At 34.3% G+C, this 27,180-nt stretch overlaps 1 protein-coding gene across 1 annotated transcript in view; it reads left to right on the top strand.

Annotated features, from left to right (window-relative positions):
• Positions 1–27,180, top strand: part of LOC118192897 (netrin receptor UNC5C-like) — a 606,963-nt gene that overhangs the window by 168,951 nt on the left and 410,832 nt on the right. The gene's annotated exons all lie outside the window — the stretch shown is intronic.

Below are 27,180 nucleotides of genomic sequence, written 5' to 3'. Positions count from 1 at the left end.
GCTGTGATACATTATAATACCATGTATCTAGCTTTGTAAAGAACATTTTAATTTTATAAACCATTATTTTATGTCCCATTATTTTGTGTTAACTTCCCTATCAAGGCCTTGTTTCATTACCCTGCAGAATGCAAATTTCCAACGCGCGATATTCAAATTAGATATAAAGAAAGAAGTACTTAAAGGAAGTTTTGGAGGGTAAAATCAGAGCGTGTTCTGCCTTCTCGAAGGCCACGTTGCTAACTCTGATTATCTAGCGATTAGAATTCTGCGACATTGTGTTATTCTTGCCAGTAGGCTTGTTTACGCCGACTTCGATCGGAGCCAGCTTGCACGCTAGTTAAGCTGGGAAACCGTTAGGCTGTTTTTAAACATTATCAAATTTAAGTTTATCCATTGTCTTTGATTTAAAGCCAAAAATATTGGCTTCTGTAATCACGAGTTGGTGCCATCTGTTAACTTTATTTCGAGTTACGAAAGGGTTCTATACATCCTCCTTTTGACCCTGTTGTGATTTCAAACATAAGTCGCCTATCAAGCGTTTGATCACAGTTTACGGTAATGAAAGACTTAAACTTGATAACTTTAATTTTCTCAAGTAGTTTTACCCCTTTCAGTTAAAATAACTCTCTAAATATTGATTATTGGAGGTGCTAAAGCAACAAGAATCAGCGTAATATTCATAAATTTGCAAGCTAAGTTTCGAAGATTTAAATATACGAGTAGAACCTTCTTCTTCCACTACAGAAGTGCAAATGACGATTTTAGCAAATTAGAGGACTGGACTATTTGGTGCAGCAATCGTTATCATAGTTACGAGAAGTGCTATGTCATTTGAATTTCAGTAGCTAAAGAACTACTTATTTTTGGACGTATCGTTTTCCGGTAGTATTGCATACAATTTTTCTTAGCCTGTGTTAACACGTAAGAATACATTAAGTTCATCTGCCGCTGAGTCATATCAAATATCCAGTTGTTTAGAATGTAAAATACTTAGTATTTAAACTGTTCACGCATGCTTTCAAGAAACCACAAATATATCGAAAAATTTAGCGTTAGTTTAAAAATGAAACCAAAGCTAAAATATTTTTAGTCAGCAGATTTTCCCCATCAACGAATGTATTAATGTACGCAACAGTTATTATCTATTATGCATAGGTTGTATCTAAATCTGAAAGGATCTGTTCACAGGAAAATGTCAGAAGGTTTACATTTGCGGCATTTAATGTGAATAGATTCTGTAATTAACGATCTGTTTGTATAATGTTTTTTCATTTAAATATTCAGAAACTTCAGCGAAATACTGATTGATTCTTTTTAATGTCAGGAGTGGTCTATTGAGCCTCCCCATAATGTTATGGTCTTTCGCGGTACTGTATTTCCGCCTTTTGTTATTCAAAGTAGAAATAGCAACTCTATCATCAAAAAAAGGAAAAATCAATCGACTTTGTCATTCAACTGAACGTGTAACGTGTTTACTAGAATTTCAGAGAAAGCCATTTGGAAATATACTGTATACTGTATTATCTATAGAAATTTTGTAGCAACCAGAAATAAATATAAAACCTTTGTATAGCAACAAACGATTCAAGGAATATCGATATGGTCTTACTTTTAAAAAATAAAGATAGTATCTAATAATGAAAATATTGATTTTTTTATTATTATAAACATTCATGTGTGATTTTTAAGTAATGTTAGGGGAAAGCGTTTTAATTGATGCATGACTTAGAACTGATCAGGGATAGGAACATTCTTGGTTCAAAAGTAGCTTGAGGGATAATTTTTTCTTTGTTGTACTTCTAAATGTTTTGCATTATTATTGTGCACATAGTGGAAACTTGAGAATTTATTCTCAATGAGCTTTCTTAATTGTTTCAAAACATCTATTTTAGTTGTTGCTTTTCCAATTTTTTATTATTTTTTTACGTAGAATTGTAAATAGTTCAGTATTTTTGCAATGCACTTGTAGGAAACATCATTAATTGTTATTACTAAAGCCTGCTTTTATAGAAATTTCGCCTTTGTTGGAGCAGGATAGTTCAATTAATTTCCACATGTGATACAATCCTGCCTACTCGGGTGATAGCGGGAAAAGTTATTTCGGATTTTTTTTTCCGAATAGATAGCTCATATGAATAGATTTAATTTAGCTAAGATTAGAAATAAAACGTATATAACCTAATCAAATAAAAATATTTTTATAATTATGTTATTTAAAATAATAGTTTATTAATATGACCTTTTTCGTTTAAAAAATTAGATAGCTTTTTTTATCTTTAATGTAATGAGCAAAAATGATCATATTTTAAAAAGTAATGTGATATATCCTCACAGCTTTTATGTTGTAAAACTTATTAGCGAGAATTCACGGCACCTAGACGAGCACAATATGACGATTCCTCGCTTTGCTCAGATAAACACAAGGTTTGTAGAGATACCAGTAAATTAGGCTGAGTTAAATCTTGAAAAATTTACTGTTCCTCTCACGGTATCGGACATTTAATTTTCAAATGCATGATTTGGTGTACTAACTCTTGCACGACAAATGCATTTTGAAGAAATGCTTTAATTTTGTTAAAGGTAAATTTGAAAACAACAAAGCGAGCTTTCAGAGTACATAGGAATGAATATATTTCATTTCATTGCTCTTAAACTTCATATTCTTCTGTTACGGACACAATTTCCGTCTGATATTTGAATAGCAAAGTTATAATTGTTATAAATTCTTGAAATTCGTTGAAATAACTAGTTTTATAGATGGTAGCAGTTATTTAATTAATCATTCAAATATACTGTATATCTCCCTGATGTATTCTCCCCCTATTTTTTAGAACCAGACTCTGAAAATTTAAAAAAAAAAAAAAAAAAAATTCTCTTATTTTCCCCTTTCGTCGGCGCGTTTAGAGAATAAGATCTCCTTTACTTTAGAAGGGATTCTTTAGAAGTGATTGTTTACGTCATACTAACAAAGAGTATCTCGCAAACTACCAGCGAAGGTCTCGCCGAACTTCTTCCTTCTAACGGGTGAACTTGAAGTCAGCCTTAGACAAGCTTCGACCTGTCACAGCAAAGCAAATGCGGATTGACATTCAGTCTACAATTTCGTTGAGCCAGCTACACATTCATCCTCTGTCATTATTTATGGATAATTTGAGGCCTAGGGAGTAACACAGAAAGCAAGAAGAAAGAGAAAGTTTTAAGTTACAGGTAAGCAGAAAAGAATATATCTTATTAGTTATTAGAGTGAAGGTTTCTTTTAAAGGAATAATATTGTGATGGTTACCTGTAGTTTATTCAAGATTACTTTTCATTTGTTATGTTCTTACTATAACCGCGTCCTTTGGAAATTTTTTATTCTATTTTGACCCACAGGAAATAACTAGTTATTTCAGCGATTTCTAATAACTGTGCTATTAAAACTTCAGACGCAAATTTTCTTTAGTATATTTCTATTATACGTAATAGCTTTTTCTTTTGTATTTATGCCAAGTTACTTAACCAATAACCTTATTATACTTCATTAAATTCCACACTTATTTTCTTAAAGCAACTACATATCCTATTTTTTTAATTATTCAGTTCTAATTTAAATCACTATCTGTAATAAAACATAACTTATATAGAGAAATCCCCAGTTCACAGATTCGAATAACATATTTCCGTTGTTGTAAAAAGACAATGTATATTATTCGATTTATATGCTAGATTTGAAGCACCTGTTAGAATACCTTCGTGAAATTAGCAGCAGACACCACAAGCACTTCTGATTATCCTTTTGGTATCTGTATTTGGTATTAGAATTTTAATATTGTGTTTTTAACCTCCTGATATGCTACGCTCTTTTTGTAGCTTATGGATCCTGGAGTTTTTGCAACCTTTAGAAGCAGTACCTGAAAGTGGCTTTTGAAACGAATAATACAATATACTATTAGTGATAACCTATTTTTAATTGCCAGTTCTAGAAGGAAGGGAGGGACGTACTAAGTGCAGGTAAAAATATTCGAGAACTGTGGGAGCAAATGGTATCAGTGAATATGAGCTGCATGAGAAAGAACCTTTGCTTCATTGTGCAACTTAAAATGGTGAATGCTACCGGCAGACTACCATAGCTATTAGATGTGAATTAGATTTCAATGAAACAGATTTGTAGAGGGCGTTGCTGAATTCGAAAAGCAGAGAATTCAACATTTATGTTTTTAACATCAATTAACAGCGCGCACATGAATTTAACGATAACGAATTTTCTCTAAAATATTCCATACGTGAAATGAAGTCAGAGAAAAATCTTTCGCGCTGCTGAAGGCCTTGATAACTCAAAAGACTTTTAAGTCATAAAATTTGAACTTATGTCCAAATATGGAAAGAATTCATAGTCTTTGTTTGAATATTGATGAACTTAAACAAAATCAAAACACTGAGCTGCTTCAATAAAATGCATGGGGAACATAAAAGAATATTCAAACTATTTTAGATAGTTTTTTTGCCAGGAAAGAAACGTCATAAATTATTTATTGCACAGAAAATAAAAAGGAATATTTTTTGGGTTGAGAGCGATGGTACATCGTTTTATTTCCTTTAATTTTGCCTAAGTAGTTAAACATAAATACTGAAGAGGATGGTAAGCAATAGTTGGATGATGAATTATTGTATTTTATTTGTAGAGATTCTTTATACATACACGATTAACTTGAATTCATGTAACTTGACATTTCACAGACGTTAATTGATCGTATCAAATGAGACATTGCTTTTTATTTAGATATAATTAATCTACATAGGTTGCTAAAAAAATTCACAACGCATCAGCAATTCTGATCATAAATCCCTCAACGTAATCGCCCGCCTCACCACTCTTTTTGAACGACGTTACTGGAAGCATCAAAGGAAGTGAATGTACTGATGGTTTACCATCAACACGCATTCTTTTGATGCTGCACTGAGACCGTCCTAAGGCAAGAGTAAAGGAGCAAGAGATCATTGCCACATGGATTCACATCGGGTAAGTACAGCGGGAAATTCTTTTGATGCTGCACTGAGACCGTCCTAAGGCAATTGTAAAGGAGCAATAGATCATAGCCACATGGATTCACATCGGATAAGTACAGCGGGAATTCCAGTACATCCAAGCCACCACTGCAGGATATCTACGACAGCACTGGCAATTTGGCATCGTGCATTGTTACGAAGGTTAATAAGATTTGTCTTCAACACGTGTTATTGCTTTCTGCTGAATGCTAGACGTGATTCATGTGACGAGTACCATCATCCTTCGTAACACTACGCAGCGCCATATTGCGAGCGTTATCATGTATCTCCTGTGACGGTGGCAATTTAGATGTACGGGAATTCTCGCCATGTTTACCCGATATGAATTCGCGTGACTATAATTTCTTGCCAAAATGAAGAAAGTACTGTGAGGAATCCATTGCAGCAGAGAAGTTGTCATTTGTGCCTTAGGGCTATCTCTGTAGAACATCAACAGAAGTGGACGTGCTGATGGTATACGACCCTTTTCAGCATCATCACAGAAGGTGATAAACGTGAGAGACGATTATATTGAGAGATTGCTTGCAGCTGTGGTAATAAAGCTTTTTCAGGATTATTGACGCGTTGCCATTACTTTTATCTAACCCATATAACTGGATTTTCGCTTCTCCCATTTTTGGAAAACTGTTTTTTACTCCTGAAGTAGAGGAATCTGAATGCCCTAACAATCGATAAAGTTTTATTCAAAATCTAAATCAAATTAAGGTTGCTTTTTTGCCTAATGTTTTAATCGCGTATAATTAACTATGACTGTATAAAAATTCTAACCGAAAGCGCTTCATAACGTGCCCTATAGTAAAGGTGTCAGTATCTTTATGCAGTTAGGCACTTGTTTTTAAAGATAGAAACGCCTTGGTTATAAAAGTACACGAGCCTTTACATAGATCAGTTTTGAACTTGAAAATAGTAACCTTCATAAAGACGCGAGCACCTTTATGCTGGCAAGTCGCGAAGGATATAGCGTTTTAATTTGCTACACTAATTAGAAAAATGGATGAAAATTATTTTTGCAATATGCAGATACAGGTTCCAGTAATGCTGGGCATAAAGTTCCAAGACCTTCGCCAAGGTTACCTTAGGCTTTAATGTTAGATATTGGTTTACTAAACGTCCAGGGACTTTTATGCATGTCAGGTCTCTGTCCTTTCGAAAACTAGCCGACTTATAAGGGTATCGGCGCTTTTGTGCAAGTTGGTCACTAGTATGATGTTCTGTCATTTATTCTTACATAAGTATACCTCTATTTCCATGTAGTGTGAACTGAAATGATCCATCTCTAATTCTGTTTCATTCAGTACCTAGGAACATATTTTAACGAGCTTTTGGGCTACATGAAAAAACTCTTGGGGGGATCATTCAGCTTTTCTTTACCTAAAGATGAAGTAACATCCAGGTGTGAATGATTGTACTCCTTGCACTCAAAACCGTGCTCGAGTTTTATTGAGATAATTTTAGCAGTACCCTGAGGTACTCTGTGATCTTGGCAGTTTTTTCCTAATTTACGATATGCACACTTTGACAGATGGTATTATTTACGGCATTATTACTTCATATTTCCGGTTGCATAAACACCATCGAAAGCATATACTTTATAATTTTCGACTCAAAAAAGCAAGTAAACTTTAAATCCCAGGTATCATATCAGAGGGTTCCTTAATCGCTGACGTGACAGCTTTCATAAGAAAACAATTTTGCCGCATCTGGCGAAGAATTTAATGCCTCAGACATCATAGCATCTCTTTGAGGAGGAGGTGTGTGCTTGGGGGGTAGTGAAGAAAATCGGCTCGAAACTGTCGACGCGTTTGTTTTTCACCGCTTCATTCGATAAACACTTTTCGTCGTATTTTTCGCGCAGTCAGCGATACTTCTCGAAATCCCGGGATTTCCTGTCTCAAGTGCCTTTTTGCAAGATAGTTCTCTCTTCCTTTCTCTAAGAGGCTGCGGTGAAAAATGGCGCAAAAACACGGGAATTAGTCGGTTATTAAGAAAGCTTCCTTCTCGTTTATTTGTGCTTCTCTTGCAAGGATAAATAAAGAGACTGGTATTTTTAACCCTTGCAGGGAGAGCATGATTCATGACGGGCCAACCTGAAAAAACGTTGCCGTTTCGCGCGGTGAAGTTCTGGAACTTGGGGGCAAATATTTTGTTGAAGAACTCATTCCTCAGATTCCAAAAAGAGATTCATTTCTCAGTTTATATAAGATAGCTTATCACTGCATCAAATACTAGGAATTTCCATCCAAAATTCGAAATTCTTCTGTAATTATACTTTTTGCTTTGTTGTATGTTCTCCTTCGAGGAACATAAACTTTACGAAACATTTCATCAATTCAGGCAACTTTTTATGAGCTTAACATTTATTTACTGACCTGTGCAATTTCGTGCTGTGTTTTCTTTCAAAGATGTGCATTAGTACGGATCAAAAATATGAGTCCAATTTCCAGTCTTGGGAGTTTCGTAGTACCTTTTAATCAAGGATTACGCTAAAGTTTGGATTTAAAGCTATGCGTTCCTTTTCGAGTCCTATGTCCAATTCTTACTGAAAGGTATGTGATGCTTTGGACAAACTTATGTTTTCATTTCCCAGTCTATGCAGCTTCTTAATATTTTTATCGAAGATGTGTATATCAACGTGCTTATAATTTTCAGTCTATGCAGCAGGTTCGTAATATTCTTTCAAAATTCTTTTTACCACGTTTGAATCACAAATGTACTTTCGTTTCGTGACCTGTGCAATTTTTTATTCATTTTTATTCAAAGTTATGCTTTGCATTACAGGCAGTCGGTCGGATTTAGACAATGGCAAAACAGGTGTCTAGTGAAGAAAATGCTGTCTTTGTAGAGAAATTTTCAAGTCATACCAAATGTCGTTTCAAATCATACAAGAGGAAAACGAAACCTCTGACGCAGCCAACTCATTTGGAGGTGGGATGTTTAAAACCGAGTCGAACTAGCAGTGCTGAGTGATCTTGCCTCCTGGCGACTGCTAGATTTTATTTTGCAACACAGATCTAAGTTGGATTAAAGAATTCCGTACGTGCAATCTCAGTATGCTGTACTGATATAGAGCAGGGCTGTTTTTTAAATACTCCATGGTATTTATAAGATATAAATTCTTCACGAAGAAAAAAATAATATTTTGAAAATAAAATTACAAAGAATTTCCAAAAAAACTTTATTTCTTCCTGAAGAAGAATAACCTGTGTCTGACCGTCAGTACAGTTTTATTCAAAATTTACCCTAGTCTAAGTTTGCTTTTTTGACTAATTGCAAATTAGTTTAAATATTTAAAAAATATAATATAGCATTTAGAATCGCATCGAATATTCGTAAGTTTAAGTCTGAAGTCAATCAGTTCTTATGATTTAGATAAGGTTAAAATTTAAACTTCAGACGCAAATAAAAATAGTTTTTCTATTTATATTTTCATTTCTTAGTTTGCATACTACTTAGAAATATTTTACGTCGATACCGAAATTAAAATGCTTTGGTGCCCACGAGTCCAAATGGAATGGATGGTCTCTGTCGGGTTAGAGAGTAATCTTCTTAGAGAATACAAAATAATTAAAATACTGATGTTTATTTTCATTCTCCGAAATACTGGTCACTATAGTCCGTTACTTTAAAATATGCATTTCAAGGTCATTTCTCCCCCCCCCAAACCATGACTCATTACCATGGCAACGACCGCTGCGGAAAGAAAGATCGAAATTTCTAATTTTCTTTTTTTTTAATTCCTTATTTCCCTTTATACGATAATGACTACCTACGTTTAGAATCGTAGATGAGGGGAGGGTCGGAGTAACTTTAAAGTGCCTATTTAAAGGTAACAGACTAAAGTAGAAAGGGTCTTCTTTGAGAGGTTGCCATGAAAGAGTTCACTTTACTTCATAGCAAAAAAATATTTTATCAAAAAGAAAAAAAGGAGAAATAGGAGAGACGTTAAACTTCAAGGCATTTCTACGCGTAATAAGTTACAAAGCAAAGTTATGTACAGCACCGAAATATATTCTATTTCTAGTATTTATTTCTTAAAAGATTTCCCTCTCCTCCAATCAATTTTTCGAGACTTCTTACTGATAAAATCCTTTTAACAAATCGTAAGGGCTTAGTCGGCTTAACCATTTCTTTCCGACCTTTTAAGTAGCATTACACCAAAATTTGTACTGAAAAGCGGTTCTTGAAGTGTGGCAGTCATGTGTCAGATGTGCACGCAACTCCTGTGTCAGTTGCACTTAAGGGATTTATTAGGCAATATGTGCATGGCTTGCAGTCGACAACTCGCATGATGGATTAGAGTAATGTTTTGTCGCTTAAAAGACATTTCTGACTTCATCATGTTTATTGAGTGAATTGTTATGTTGTTAAGTGCAAGACCGTAAATTGTTTGTTGATATATTGAAATTAACAGAGATTAAAAAAAATGCTGCTTTATTTTTCAGATTCTATTTAATATTTCTGAGAACACTTTTTTTCATTTAGCTTTAACTATGTTAACATAAATTGTATTACAGTGGCTCTTTGAATAATGTGCTGCACTTCACTTATATGTGCACTTTTTTTCTTTTTCTTTTCTTTTTCTTTTTCTTTCTTTTTTTTTTTTTTTTTTTTTTTGTTCCCTTAAATGTATTGAAAGGCATTTTAGGGTTTTGTTATAGTTTGAAAGGCTAAGCGAAACACTTGATGTAGAATATCGAATATTGTGAATGTTTAAGTTATGTTATCTTTGTTACTGCAGTAAGTTGTGTGTAATACATAAATAGATCAATGTAAAGTAAAAAAAAAAAATTTTACTTACGTATTATCCCGAGGACCGTTGAAGCAAGCTACCATCGAACCATGAAAGTTGGAAGAAATTTTTACAAAGATTCGCCAGTCATTCCTGCAGAATTCTGAAAGAACTTGACCCTCTTTCTTTTCATGTTTTGTAAGAAGGCTTTTCTTCGATATCTACTATTTTATTAGGCTATCTTAATTTACCCGGAAGCTCTATACTGTTTCCTCAGCCATATTCTGCTGACTATATCGCGTCCGTATCACATATACAGGCCTTTGCTTATGTTAGGATCCCAAAACTTTGAAAATAATCTACTGCTTGCAGCTCTGTAGAAGGGAGATCCCAAATTTTTATAACTATTTTTAAATGAAAGGAAAAATACAACAGTAACAGCTACTGTATAACTTTATTCATAAAAACAAAAGTGGTTATCGATAATTAATTGGGGTTTCATCGGACGCAAGCGCAAATGTCGTAAGTGTGTTTCTAAATCGTTCTTATCCATATCAGACGATAACTCGTGCTGCTTGGTGACAGTTTGACGGTCGACGATAATACGTAAGTACCAAATAATTACAGACGCAAGAGAACAAAAGAGGTTTATTAGTGTTTTAATCAAATTGCGATGCCCGTTTTTGCACTGCGACAATCATTTTAACAGAATCGCGGACTTTTAATTTCGACAGAATCGCGCTTTTTATAGCTTCTGGGCATTTTACCTTTACTAAATAGCGATAAATATGTCAAAATATGAGTCCATATATTGATATTCATCCTAAGCAGTGCGCACTGCAGACGATGTTCATTTTCTGTCGAATCACTAAACTTAAAAATATTGTAGTACAAATACTGTAACACTTTCATTATCCAGAAATACACGAATTCGAATTTACGCTGTTCCTTATTTTCCTGATTTTATTCTCCACATTTATATATGGATTAGTTAAATGCATTATTTTGCATTCGATAACTATCAATAATTTAGTAAAAGAGGAGGATAAGTAAAACATTACTCTGCCTCTATATTAGATTAGATTATATGAATACAGCTAAGCCATGGAGGCTATCTGCCTTAAAGGAGGGATGCTTTCGTGGAGAATTTTTTGAGGAAAGCTGACCTCGTATTCACATAACACATGGGAAAAACCATCATTTTCGCCTGCGTTTGAACACAGGCGAAGTCGAACTACCATTATTCAGCGGTCTTAAACCACTTTGTCACATATGAAACCAGCTATCTATTACAAAATAACCAAGTATTATGCACCAAAGCATGATAGTTTATTATAAATACTCTAAAATTCCACATTCGTCTTCAGTTAATGCATTTAAGTTACAGACAAGGAACTGCTACACATTTATAATCATAGTGCAGTCACTGTTTATTTTTTGGTACAGAAAAAAGAAAAAAGTGAGTTTAGTACTCTTTATTTCTTTCTATCTCTGAAATTATGAATTGAATCATCAGAGAAATTTGTCAAATTTTGAATTAAGCCATTGGCATCAAAATAACTGTTTTTTTATGCAGCGCATTTTATTTTAATTACTATGTTGTATTCATTGTATGTGAAAATTACATTCTTTATTACATACTTTTCTTCTAAACAAACGCTTTTCAGCTCTTGGGCCTATTTGACCAAAATTAAACGAAGGGCTAAGTTAGACCCGATCAACGCGAATTCGACTTAACGCCTTTTCGTTGGTACTTTTCTGTTGCCCTTTTCTGTTATTTCGGGTTAATATTGCAGACACTTTATTCATATGCAAACTACTGCAATAACAGCGACGGTATATAAATTTCTTTTACCAAATGATGTCATAAAATATACATGATAAAACATTTTAGCTTTTGATGTTTAATATGTGTAAACACTTCGGGAAAAAAGACAAAAGTAATAAGAGTTTTCAATTAAAAAAATATTGTTTTAATTGGCAGACATATAAAAATGGGGTACTTTGTCAGCAAATTAGACATTAGAATAAGATAAGCCGATTTATACTCTGTGCACATAAAATTTTTTTGATGAACTCACAGAACAAGTCATATATCATAATCATTTAAAAATTAAGACCTTAATTGTGCAAGAACTTTTTCTTGGTATTTTTTATAACTCAGAAGGTCAGTTTAGACACTTTTAACGTAATATATGGCACCTCTAGACGCTGCAGAATTACCAAGATTATTAAGATACAAAACCTAAAGAAGCAGTTTAATACTCTTATCCATTCAAAGAGATGGAGGATTTGGCAGTGAAATACGAGGAATAAGCTCGTCCCATGTTTTCATTTGGTATGGAAGTTGCCCTGTATTTCGCTTTCGTGTTCTTGAGAAATAGATCGTTTACTAGCGTGGGTGACTGTCATGATTTAAATTTTTTGCCCTCAAGTGATGAACGGTACGTGTCATGACTTTTGGCATGACGCATGGTAACGGACTGTATGAATTACATGGGTTGAGAAGTAACGATGACATTGATTTATGCAATCTGGCAAAATATCAGTTTTGCGAGAAAGTGTAAAATTATTGAAAACAGTATGAAGGGAATTCACTTTTCTGCCTTATTCATAAAATTTACAGGAAAAAAAATGAGATTGTTATAATCCTTGGAATTCCAGAAAAAAATATTTAACATAATTTTTTTTGGGAGAGTTTAAGTAAATTTTGCCTCTTACAATCAAGTTTCTTTTGAGATTGCTGCGCTATGTTACAAAAGAAAAAAAGTTATTTTATCTGAAATGAGAAAATGACAGTAGATGTAAGAAAAAACTCATGCTTAGCCTATTTCAAAATCACTCTACGTGCTACCTAAAATCGTTTCTGTTCTTTGAACAAAATGGCGCAATATCAGAATTTTTTCATTTATTTATTTGACAACACATTTCCTTTGATTTACCTTCCGAAGTTTTATTTGTCGGTATTATTAAAATTCAAGCTTTAATTTGCATAAATTCTATTCAAGATATTCAAAATTCATATTTTGAAAAATTTGCGTCTTTTTATACTCATGCATTTAAACTATAGCAATGTTAATTTTCAACCAAATCATGGAAACTGATAATAACGTAATTTAAATGCATGAATATTGTTGTGTTTGTTTTGTTTATAATTTGGGTTGGTTCTATTTTTTGTAATGTATGCATTATCTTCATTTGTTTATTTATATGTTTAGTGCATTTTATATAATAAATTTACAGTGCATTCTGGTTTAATCGAATTTGTGGTTAGAATTCGAAATCCACAAATCGATAGCTAGAGGGAACCCACCGTCCCCGTCCATCTATGCCTCATGTGGTGAACATTCGGAAAATGAAGATGATGAAATGGGCTTTTTTTCTGCAAGTGCTGAGACAAGCTTTCTGAGTGTTAAGATTAAGGGTATATGAGCACACTCAGCGCGTATGCGAGAAGTCCAGATTCGAGTCCGAAACAACTGCAGATAATCCATCATTAATCACTTTTCCCTAATTGAAATGATTTGAAATTGTTTGTATGCTTGTAGCTATATTTATATTAAATTAGTTAAATTCCATTGGTATTCCGAAAGACGCTTTTTTCTCATTTAATGTTATCAAAATTGTGGTGAACAAACGTGATCATATTAAGCGGCACATACTGCAAATCATGTTTTGTGGTTCTCTGCGGCGGCAACATGTTTTAAATTAGTATATAAACATTTTTAATTTACATACTTTTCTTAGTAGCATACAGTCAATCAATTTAAAACTTAAATAGGCTGATAGACTATACAATTAATTTAACAGCAACTTGGCTCACAAGTCTAACTGGCTTAAGTATTCAAATATTCGGCAGCAATAATGCAAAGACGAATAATTCAGGCTATCAGAGCTGAAAGAAACATAACGTGCACGCGCACCGGCAGAAACACGCTGTGTCTTACATTCTAACAACAACAGCTTAAATACTCAATCTAATTTGAATTGTAGTAAGGAAACGGAAAGAGAAGTGACAGTAAAGATCTAAATTATAAAATAATTATTTGCTTATGCAAAATAATAATAAAAACCTTACGAATTAAAATATATATTCTTTCTTTTGTATAATTTAAATGAAAATACAGTGTTTAAAAGAAAAATTTGAAGGACATAATGTACAAAATATATTAAAAATATTACTATTTTATCGAAACTCATGTGTGTAAAAGAAACCATTCCCATTGTTTGCGAATGTGAGTTCGATCTTTATTCATAAATGCATTATCTGAAGTTTGTCTATCGTATTTAGTTTGAATAAAAGTCTGCTGCGTACACTTCTACTGCGTACAAAGATTATACGCTGCACAAAAATATGCTAATATATCTTTGTCACTTTATGAAATTTTGTTCTTCTGTTTGCAAAGATATGTCATTTATAAAAATACATTTGAAATATTAGCATAATGATTAATATTGCAAATTTTTCATTGGTTTATGGGTCTTCTCTACTTAACGGATTCTAGCGCTGTGCATGATTAAAAAATCGCAGATAATTAATAAAAAATATAAATTTGTCTCATGTCGGTTAGATTTATTTCTTTCACATCTTTTTTTTCCTTATCAGAACAAGTGGTTAGCGTCGCTACCGCTTCTCACGGCATTCGAAAGAGGAAAAGTGTGGGGATGGTGTAAGGGGGATTGGAGCTCATTATTCCACTCATTTAAATCCATTAATTACGAACAATGTTTTGTGTCCAACCCACGAATGCTCATGGGAAAGAAGGAAAAACTTCAATTCAATTCTTAAAAGCTTGGAAATAAGTCGTTTTATGGAAGTTTTAACAAAATCTTCCTCTTTTGTTCCATTTTTTTCTCCGTTTAACTGTCTTTTTAATGATTCGAACGGAAATCAGTATAAAGTGGGTAATGGATAAAGTGGACAAGTGAAGGAATTAATATCCCGCCTCCTACTTCTCCCACTCTATTTAAATCCCGAATCTGTTTCGGACTGTGAGGGATGTCGAAAAGAAACCATTAAAGAAACCGACATGAAATGTTCGCGGTTGGGAGATATTCGCTTCTCCCATTATTATTATTATTATTATATTCTTTTTTCTTTATGTGTATTTTGTTGACATTTTATTTTCTTATATATGCTTTTTGTAGAAATGTGCATTAAAATAAATTAAAAAATAATTCCCTTTCCTGTTTCACTCATTGTTTCATCTGTTTCGCGTTCGTTTCATTTTGTTCTTCAGGCGAAGAAATTACCGCGGAAATGAGAACAAAAGAGAATCGAATGATTTCGAGAAATGTCAGTAGAATGCAGAGGGGAGATGACTTATTATGCTAAAGATCGTTTTCGAGAATGGGAGAGCAAGCGCTGGGGTAGGGAACGGAGGGGCGTACACGAAATCGTTTTCGAAATATCATCGGTATGATTATTCCAAAATTAAATGGCAGTGTCGCTGAATTTCTGATCTTTGAATTGCTGTATTAGAAATGAGTTAAATTTAAATGAACAGAAACCAGTTTAGCAGTTAATGCAGTTTTATCTTGACGTCATGATCAAATATTAAAAGCAAGGAAGGTAAAGTTAAACTCCATTTGCTATATTGTTCAGAAATCTATGAATAATTTATCGACAACCTGTTTTTGGCATTTTTAGAAACTGAGACGACATCAAGATTTTCTCTATTCCTACCCTATCTTAATACAAATCAATTTTTTTCTTTAAATGCAAGTCTTGATTACATGCAACAAACCAAACTAGTAAAATATCATCAAAGTTTTTGAAACATACGCTCTAAAGAACCCGGTTTCTAACGAACGAATGTTTTGGTCGCGTCCAGTGCGCTTAATATTATTTTATACGACCTGTAAATATATAAGAATCGGATAAAAAGAAATTTATCGATAATTTTGACTTACCGAGGAAATGAGTATGCATCTGTATGCATATTTTGCATTTTGCAAACCTGTATTCAGAATTTCTGCAGTTTTTAACTGAAAAAATCACTAACTTTTGTACCAGGGATTTCCCAGTTTTCTCCCCTTACATCAACCCTTTTTTTCTTTTTTGAAGAATGGTGTTCTTCATCGAACTTGCAACATAATAACACTACAAATAATTGCACATAAATGACTTGTAGATAACACTTATACTGAGAATATGAACAGAAGTTTCGAAAAAAATGTTTTATTAGTCTTATTTAACTATTACTAGTATTAGCAGAGGTGCTATTAATCTCGAAACTCACTTTTTTGTCTGTATAACTTTTGAATCTGAATCACTTTTCAAATTGTTGCTACCAAATGCTCTCGAGAAATATTATTTACTTTTTTTTTTTTTGAAAAATCAAATAATAAAGAACCTGTGTATTTGTATGTATGTATGCTTCTGGCACTATGGAAAAAGGAAGGCGCTTAGAGCCCGAATTTTTAATTAATTTTTTTTATTTATTTCATATTTTGTACAAATTTAACGAATTTTTGTTTAAGAAATTCAGTGATTCGAAAGCGAGATTTGGCAACACTGTTTTAATTAAAGTATTTTTATCTTCACCCTGCCATTCTGTTACCATCCGAAAAAATGTGAGAAATTTATCTTTCAGTTTTAATCCGCAGATTTACTTGAAAGCAATGTGTTGCTTAAATAGAATATTTATTATCTCAACGAGCCAGCGGATAGCCATTCAGTAAAGCGTAAGACATTCAGTTTTCAAATTTAATTTTTCTGTATCTAAGTGATTCAAAGGCAATAAACCGCAGTTCTTAAAAATATTTTTCTACTTTCTAATCTGATTGATTTAAATAAAAATGCATTAAATCATGTGATGTTTAATTAGAAACATTAAACATTTTTTATGAAACGAAACTAGCTGGATTTATTAAAATCACTATATACTTTTCCATTTTATGATAAATCTTTGAGGCGGTACGCAGCTCGAGCGGCTAGTTTTAAAAGAAAATCGGAAATTGTAAAGATATGCTGTTTTTGTCCTTTTTAGCCCAAAGGAGAGGTAGCCCAGAAGGGCTATTAGTCTCAAAATGGCATTTTGTGGCGTTTCACTATAAACGGCGAATCACTTTTTAAATTGTTGCCACCAAATATTATCGCCCTGTATTATATTAAAAGAAGTTAAATAATGACGAATCTGCATGATTGTATGTATGTTTCTCGCACTGTGAAAAAACGACGGTACTTAGAGCCCGTTGGTAGTCAATACTTTAAATTCGTCAATGATTAGACTAGAAAAACATTTTCCGTTACTATTCTTTTATCTCCGCCCTCCCCCCCCATTTTTTTCTGTGTTCTAAACAAAGGCTACACGAAGCAGGTGTTGCAACAGTTCTTGGAAAACCAACTCATACAATAAATACCTTAGGAGATCGTATTGTGTATTCACTCAAGTTTTGATTGAAATATCAGTCAGTGTTTTGCTGAAGGCTGATGGTAGGCTGGAAGTTTCGAAATATTTGCTGTTCATATAAAAAAGAAGTATTGAAAAGGTTCTTATGAGCTTGAGGTTATACAGACAAATTCATCTTTTAGGAAGTGGAAATTTTGTATGCTTATCGGTTCCTTTGAAATCGTGTAAAACTATTAACATATAGTAAAACAAAACAAAAAACGAAATTCGGTGTTTGTACATAATAATAATTTTAAATAACCCTTAATATGATTTTTAATTAGAGTTATTATTAACTTCTCTTGGGAGATATCATCACTTTATTTTTTGGGGGAATGATTCCTATATCAAACTTTACACTGTTTTGTGAGATTATCGATTTTTTCTTTATCAGAACGAATATAGCCAACCAAATTTTAAGTTCCTTGAAGACGTTCGTTACAGAAAGGATCGGCTATAGTAATTAATGCAATAGCAATGTATAGTGGTTACTGTCGCTGACTGCCGTGCCGAAAGGCCCGGGTTCGAATCCCGGAGAAGGCATGGATGTTCATGGCGCACTCTTAATATGGCGGCGAGCCGAAAGTCCTCTCGTGCGGTTTGGTGGAAGGGGAAAGGTTTGGGAGACCCTCGGAATGGTGCTCCCCCGGGGGTGCTCTCCATCCAAATTGGGATCGGAACTAAGCTAAATCGCACTATCACCTGAATGCTGCTCAAGGCTGTTGCCCACGGCAGGCGTAATCTAGCGCTCCTTTCTATGAGGAATTTTGTGGGCTTGGGCTCACTACGTCAGAAAAGTGAACAACAATAACAACAACCTTAATGCAATAGATACAGAAGTGCAGATTAAATATATGTATTACTTAACTGCACTCATGTTCATAAATTAAGGATAATTCGGAGTCACGCGGAAATCGAACTCTCAAATAAATATATCACCTGTAAAATCACTACACACATCTTCAAGAAGCATATGCAAATTTCAGGAAGTAACCAGATGACACCGATGGTACGTCACAATGACGAGAGTGTAAGAGAGTGATATATAAGGAATACAAGCAAAGAAGGAAAATTGTTCGCAGGCGCTTTATAAGCATTTCAGTGCAATAACCGAATAGTTATGACACAAAGGACGCATTCGGATGATTTTTTACGGGGTAGAATTATCGGCCATCTGGAATGTGGGCGTACCCAACTGGAGAATCAGACGAACTTGGAACTGCCCAGAGTGTCATCTCCAGGCTTTGGCAACGATTCCAAGATGATGGTAATGTGAGTAGATGTTACAGCAAAGGTCGCCCCAGCGTTACAACGCCGAATGAGGACCGGTATTTGGCAGTTACTGCCAAAAGAAACAGTCGGAGCACAGCTTCAGACCTGTCTCGTCAGCTCTCTTCAGCCACTGGTACGCCAATTTCAAGGCAGACCGTGTACAGACGCTTAGGGCAGATTGGTCTATATGCTCGTAGACCTGTCAGATGCATTCCGCTTACTGCAACTCACTGTCGCCTGCGGTTAGCCTTGAGTAGAGAGCATGCATTGTGGACACCGCAACAGTGGGCTTGTGTGATGTTTTCCGACGAGTCCAGGTTTAGCTTGCAGTCTGATTCTCGCCGGACTTTCATATGGAGAGCTCCAGGTACCCGTTACCACGAAGAAAACATAATTGAACGACACCGTTACGGTGGTGCAGGAGTGCTTGTTTGGGGTGGAATTATTCTGGGTTGCAGAACTGACCTGCATGTTCAAATTGGAACCATGACAAGCCAAATCTATCGGGACATCACTCTGGAACAACATGTACGTTTGTTTCGGGGCGCCATGGGCGACAATTTGTGTTTATGGATGACAACGCCCGTCCTCACCGTGCAAACATCGTAAGCGAATGCCTTCAATCGGAGGATATCACCCGTATGGACTGGCCAGCATTCTCGCCGGACTTGAATCCAGTAGAGTACGTGTGGGACATGCTTGTCCGACGAGTTGCAGCCCGTCAAACTCCTCCTACATGTCTACCGGAACTTCGGAGAGCATTGCTTTTTGAGTGATGTAATATCCCCCAAGATCAGATCGATAATTTGATACTCAGCATGCCTAGGCGTTGTACGGTCTGTATTGCATCGTCTGGGAGACATACAATGTATTAACAATCATACCAACCATGTAATATAGGTTTTTTGTAAATAGCTTTTTTTTTTTTTTTTTTTTTTTTTTGTAATTTGCTCCAGGGAGAAAAAATCGCTAATTTTTTTAATAATATCAAACATATAGCATCTTTTTTTGCTCTTTACCTTTTTTTTTAATATATAAGCTTTACAAATAAGTCAAATTTGCTTTGCTTCTAACTCTTCCTTTGGCTGATTTTGCATTATCCCTAATTTATGGACATGAGTGTAATTGGGTGATTTGAAGTAAGTACAAATACTTCTTAATAATTAATTTTATCCTTTTATAATACCTTTAATTTACGTAATTTATAGTATGTCAAATTCAAGTGATTTATAATATGATTTGTAATTTTTATAAACTTCTGCACTGTTACTATAAATTAATGAAAGACGAATTTTAACGCTACTCACTTCGATATATAGAATAATCAGTTGCGTTCCGCCTAACCGCGGTTTCTATCTAACCATTGAAAAAAAAAAAAAAAAAAAAAAAAAAAAAAAAAAAATCGGCTCTTTTTCATCACATTTCTTATGTCCAGAGTATAGTACCAATAATACTAAAGCTATGCGAATTTCCGTATTAAAAAAGTACTGCTATTTAAAAACAAAAGTTATTTCTGAGTATAGGATAGTATGCTTATTTATTTTCCTCTAATACTGTAAATTAAGAAGCATATTTTTTAGGCAAAAGTATATTAAAGTTGTGACGTGTTATTACATACAATGCATTCAGTAATCTATATTTTAAAAGGGTATTTGAATATATATTTTAGTTAACTAAAAAGTTATACATTTAAGGTTTAACTTGGACTGTGTTAGACAATGATTTATTTAATATACTAATTTATCCAGCTACAAATTCAATTCATATTTCTATGCTTCAAATTTGGATATATGTATGTATGTACTACATATAAATATGCATAATCAGGTATATTGTAAATCGCTTCATCACCTTTAGCATGTTTACTGGCTTACATTTCAGAATTTCTAGTTTCAAAAAGCCAAATTTTTATGTACTAAAAGCTATAAGAAAAGAAAATAAATTCTGTTAGTGTGCCTCAGTGATTATGACAATGTAGTTAATTTTAAAACGAATTTTATTTGTTGTGAGCGTAACTGTGATTTCGATTCTACCTTTTGCTTTTAAAGTGAAGCGAAAGCATTTGGGAAATACAAATGACCTAAATGCTGGTATATGTAAGTAGAAATTTTATTGACTGTCCTTTTTGTCACCGACAATTTTGGATATTTCTGTACTTTTTACTTCCTTGTACGAAGTAAAAAGGAAGATTGTAATCGCGAAAAGTTTCAGGCAGCATATTTCTATGAAAATATCAATTTTGACCGCTATCGAATGCAATTTCATGATGTTTTTGCGTGATATCTGTACGTAAGGACAGAATAAAAAACTCGTTTCCTCCAAAAAAAAAAAAAAAAAAAAAAAAAAAAAAAAATTATTAAACTGCTTTAAAATGAATTCTGAAGAGAATTTTTCGTGGCGTCTGTACGAACGTATGTACGTACGTGCGTACGTGGGTACGTACGTACGTATGTACGTATCTCGCACAATTCAAAAACGAGTAGCCTCAGAACGTCGAAATTTTGTATATAGGACTGCTATAACATGTAGATGTGCACCTCGTATTTTGGTTGCAATCGACCGCACCAAACGTATATAAATATATTTATATATATATCCACTCTGTTACCCGGCTCAGTGATCTCAGTTTCTTTACTCTTATATGTTTGTAAATTGTACATTATTTTGCTTTAAAAATGATTGAATTATGTTGTTTTTATCTTCCGGTTAAGGTTTTTATGCCTTTAGTAAATATGTGTGCAATATTTTTAGAATTATCAACAATTTTGATAATTCTAAAAATATTGCACACAAAAATAAGTTGTTTAAGTGCCGCTAAAGCCTTTTCTTTTGACGGCGGCCATTAATTGTTTACATTTGAAACAGCAGACTAGTGGATTTGTTGCCAATCTAGAGTAACTTAGCTTCGCAACAACAAAGATAACGCCTTCATTTATTATTGCCAATTAAATCATGCTTAATCCTTTCTGAAATATCTATATTAAAATTTATAAATATCTATATTAAAAATTATGAAGTAAATTATGATATTATTTTGAGTTTATTTTGAATTATTTTAGTTTATTTTAGTTTATTTTATTTATTTTTAATATTATTTTGAGTTTTTATGTATTTTTGCCTTCTCGCGAAGTGAGAACTGAATTAATTGAATGAAAAATACTCAATCGTCCGTGAAAAACTGTTTCTTTTTTGTTTTGTTTGCTTAATTTCTTTTATAGATCATTCTAGCTTTATTATAGTATTTGAATAGAACACGTGGCAACGATTAGATAATTCTATTCTTTAAATGATATAAATTTTGTGCATTATGAGTTATAATATGAACGAAATGTAATACTGTTAAGTAAATCTAGCACCAGAATGTCGCTATGGTAAACAAATACTGAGTGAATGTTAAAGAATGCATTTATTCTATTGTGTTTCATGCGCTGTCGGCGAAGTAGATTTAATTTAATCCAATAATGCAAGAAAAAATGCGTATAATTTTATATTCGGTACAAGTCATGTGGTGTACACATCAGATTTTTTGATAACACTAAAGGACAAATTAAAATAAAATTAAAAAGAAGATGGCGGCAAACCTAATGATACGTTAAGCTTTATGAAAAGAAAATTGACCTGCTAAAAATTCTAATCTATCATATAACATATATATATGTGTGTGTAAGGAAGATAAAAATATGAAGGTCCGACTTCTAATTGTATTTGGCAATAGCCCCTTTTATTCTTTATTTTAGTTTGAATATTTCCCCTTTCTGTCCTAAAATGTGCAACTGTTTATAATATATGAGTCTAAACTGCGCCATTTCAAAATTAATCCGCATCATGAGATCTTACATAGCGCTGCAATGCAGATACTTTTTAGCCAATCACTGAATAAGATTTCAATTGAGAACTGAAACCTTTTGACACTTTCCCATATTTCTTCTGAATGCGTTGGTACTTTGTCGCTTGCTTGCATCAAACTGCTCGCTTCTGTCTGTCATTTATTATGTTAATATGTGCTAAGCTTTCAGAATTGTGTTGTGCATATAGGATTAATGTGAAATGTGTCGCAATCATGAATAAAAAGGAAGTAATGGAATTCACTCACGTCTGCGAATATGTGTAACGTGTATACGAGCCAGTTTCCCTTAGAAAGTCCTCCACGAAAGGCATCCCTCCCCTTAGGCAGATAGCCCTCGTGTGCTTTGCCATAATTAAATACACCAACACCACGTCTGCGAATATCTCCTTCTTTATGCGTCTTCGACGCCACCAGCTCTTCCAAGTTATTACGTACATAAATGTCTGTGTGATGATAATTTAGTTCGTTACATATAACTTGATAGTAAATGAGAGCTTGACTAGGGAAGACACCAAATCTCTTGGGATATTTACCCGCGTAAGTTTGAATCCTGCCAGCTATAAGAGATGTTATAATTTTTGTTGGTATGTTGATATAATTTTGAAAGCAATTACTTGTTAGTCATGGCCGAGAAAAATTGCTACGTAGGTAGGTTACGGAAGACGGTGATGCTTGGTGTCTAACAGATGTAAACAGGTATGTGTCCCACGCCCCCTTCTAACTACAGCAATAGCTCCCTGGAGTCCCCTATGCTGCACCAGGAGATTATTGAGGTTGTGAAAGGGAAGTACATGGCCTTCCAAGGCCATTAGTAGGATTGTAATCTAGATTGAGGAGGTAAGTTGTAGTGTTACAGATGGTAAATAGTTAAAGTAAAAATACAATAAGACATACACATAGATACACATAAATAATACACAAATCACAAAGCGTAAAATACATAAACAGAGAACACATAAAACAGGCATATACACATTTTCACTTAAAGCATAAAAAAGAAAATTGGAGTACATGAAGTCACATGAAGGCTGGAGCACAAGGTTAATGTCGGGCAGTTCTGCAATACATAAATTCTGGTACACCTTGAAAGATGAATGATGAGTTCGTGCATGTGGGCCGATCAGTTAGATAGCGTAAGGCGCTAATTATTGTAGCGTAAGGCGTTGATTATTGTAGCGTCAGACACTGGTATAGCACTTACTAAAGACACTGATTAAAATAGCACGAGGATGCTGTAGCACTAATTATTGGGCAATGCCCCAGCAATTAGTGCACCGTGAGGCACACAAACGTGAAGCGCACAAATGTGAGGCACGCAAACGATCACTAACACTGCACTAGAAGACGCTTGTTCACATGCTGTTGAAAAAATTACACACATATCATTAAGGAGGCATTACACATCTTACTAAGGATACTTGTGAATTATTGGTATTGCACACTTAAAATTGGTGGGCATGGGAGTTTAAACACACAAAGTTGTTGTGATGAGTAGATATTGTAAAATCCATTGGACTAGTGGTAGAGCCTATCATCATTGCCGTGGAGGCTGATGTCTGCTGACTGCGTCATTTTAGCACTGTTGGCAAAGGTCTGTGCCCAATACCGCGATGGTATTAATGATGCTGGAGATTGAATTAACCGCTCCTTTTTGCGTTATAAGGAATCTGTGATAGGTTCCCTATTATTTGCAGGTAGGAGATGGTGTGCAGCCGTCAAAGAACATTCAAATACGTAATGATCTGGCGACCCATCTGATCCGCAGACACAGACATCGGTATTTAAGATGGCATGTGGATTGTAATAAATTGGAAACGGGCCTTCCAAGTTATTACAATCGCCCCGTGATGAAGTAGTAAAAGATGAGTCGGCCAGTGGAAACTTTCGGGAGATGGGTCAAAGTCCGTCTGCGTATCTCGCATTCGGTTTCACTCTCGTTGTCAATGGTTCATTCCTTACTCTCGTAGGAGGCCCTGTAGATAAGAGGAGGATGCAGGTACGGTGATGGGTTGGGTTGTCGAGTTGGAAATTGCATCTTTGGCCAACGTGTCTGCAGCCTCATTGCTCTCGTTTTCCGCATGGGCTTTAACACAGAGCAGCTTGAGATGGTATTGAGGATGTTGCATGAGGAAATTTTGGAGACTGACTATGAGCGGTGAGACAAATTGCTACGTAGATAACTGGAAATTGTGGTGTAGTGGATGACGGATAAAAGTTTGGATGAAACACAACCAGCTTGGTAGTTAATAATTGATTAATGGCTGACAAAATTCTTAGCATATGTCATCTTAATTGGTAGAATACCGCTTAGGAGCCAAATATACCTCACAATTTTAGCTATGTAATTACATCTCAAATAATGGAGAACTGCTAGCAAGCGTGCGTAATAGTTGCAGTAATATTTATAACTTCAAGAGCGCTTTGTTTTAATTCTGCACGACGATTAGGCAAGTGTCTACAGCAATTAGATTACTGTTGGGAAAATGCAGATGACTTGAAGGGGACTGTGTTATAATTGAAAATTATAAATTAAAAAATCTATATCAAATTTCTTTTAATTAAGTTTTATTCGTAAATACATTTCCGTACGATTTTTATATTTTACACACACACATACTATGTAGCGGAAATAAACCGCTGTGTACACAGACAGAAACCCTTTGTACACAGCAGCAATCGGTTTCCACTTAAAAACCATCCGAGAACTGCACAAATTTAACCTCGAGCACAGCCTAGACATTGCGCACATTAAACATTCCACAGCGTTTCATAATGGGATGTAATTAGCGTTTCATAATGGGATGTTACCACATCTCGCTTATATTTTCACCTGGCGCTTTATTAATAGAAAAGTAAAAAAAAAAATTCTTTTGACCTGCCATTAACCTTATGACAGGATTTTCCTGGTCAAAAGATTGTATGTTCCTCTATTCTGCACAGTCAAAAACTTCTACTCCTCATTCTTAATTCAAACCAAATCGTAAGAATAACTTCGGTTAATTATTATATAGACCAGACGGCATAGTGTGTAGTGGAGTATGAATAGTGTTTCTTCACGAGAAATACCTGAAGTATTTTGCTAATTATTTTACTTTTTTCAAGCCATCTCATCAGTTTATCTGTACGTCTGGTGAAAAAAAACAGTAGATAACAGCTTCTGATATTTTAACTGCGATCAGCAGTTGTCCATTGCAGTTTCGTAGCCGTTATAAAGCACGTTTAAACACTTTTTACGCCAACAAACGTAATGACAAATTTATCAAACCGGTCCATTCTTTTGAAAAATCTTATCAGTATGAAGTAGCACTTTTTAACGAGAAAATAAAAACTTTAATTGTTTTCAGTTGATATTAGGAAAAAATATTTTTCTTTCGCTATTCTTTGTGGGGTTTTCCGAGGAGTGCTTCAAAAGAGAAGCGATAATGTTACGTAGCTTAAGCTTCCTGCAATTTTTGGAATTTGTACCGAGGGCTGCGTACTGACTGATAAGGCCCCTCGAAAAGCCCTACGATGTGTTCAATCTAAGTAGGGTTGTATCACAGATATCAAAAAAAAAAAAAAAAAAAAAAAAAAAAAAGCCTTAAGAAACGAAATACGGATTATGATTATTGTTGGTATTATTCCAGCACTTAAAGCTGGATTCCAACGTTTGGCGATGATCGCTCAAGTTGGCTCCAATTTCTATTTTGCCGAGACACGAAATTCGCGTACTGAAAGCAGTAACACAGAATTAAATAAAAGCCACGGTCTTATAATCTCCTGAATCACAGTTTTCATTGCGCATTGTTCGCCTTAGCTACGCATTTTATTAAGTTGTTGGGAAAAAAGGCATTTAGGCGCGTTATACGGAGATATGTTAATATGCAGACAAAAGACCTTTGAATACTCACCGATTTAGCGCTAGACGTGTTATACAGGGAACGCATTATTTAAATGTTATTATAAGCAACAGGCATGCAATACTTCTCTGTTTGAAACAGCTTTATAACAAAGAATTATTGTGTGTGTTATTCTTAAACTAGTATATTTGTCGTAATTGTTTTTCAGTTAAACATATTTCGGGCATTAAAGTTGAATCTGAATTCGAAAATCGGATCGCATTTTTTTAACACTTTTATGATTTTTTATAGTTCTCCGTTTTTTGGAAATTTTTCATGGTTGTCTATTTTTTGAGACTATGAACTGAGGTTTTCAGATTGCAGTTCCTTTCCCTCTTTGAAAATGTTACTGCATTAAAGATATAAATAATATATTTTCAGGTGAATAGTTAATGGATACCGTGAAGTAAGCTTTCATACTTAATTTCATACTTGGATGTAGTTGATGAAGTCCACTGAGCAAACGCCATTTGATGAATACTGTGATATATTTCACTAACATCGTGAAAAATATCCTTTAAGAAATATGTACCGTGGAATTAGGAATATAGATATGGAAATTTTTATTACTATTACATCATATAAAAAGGCACAGTCCTTGTCACAATGTTTCATTAAACAATAAGGAAAACATTGAGTATTATTGTACCAATCGTGTGAAAGTTGACGAAGGTAGGTTGCAGGCAAATCCGGCTCAAATCGCGGGTAAGACAGGGACTCTGTTGTATTTTTGCGGAGTTAAGTGCATAAAGTTCATTGGTTTAAAACTTCTGCTGAAAGCTTAATAAAAGAATAAGAGAAGCGCGAGTCTCTTCGATTCCATCCTCTGTTACGGAACCGATCAAAACTGGAAAGGAGCCCAAAACAGCTGCATTCAGCCCTGACAAAGCCTGATCTTTATCGCGCTTTCATTCCCTTCTTAGGAAATGAAGCCGTGGTGTATGGTAAATTTTATGGTTTAACAATTTCACGAAGAAAGTATAGTAGAATTTTATGTTAATTAACCAGTTA

This window comes from Stegodyphus dumicola, chromosome 7, assembly GCF_044657685.1.
Source record: "Stegodyphus dumicola isolate Sdum_Otavi_A_Nest chromosome 7, ASM4465768v1".
Lineage (NCBI taxonomy): Eukaryota > Metazoa > Arthropoda > Arachnida > Araneae > Eresidae > Stegodyphus > Stegodyphus dumicola.
This window is presented reverse-complemented; position numbering and strand designations above follow the sequence as displayed.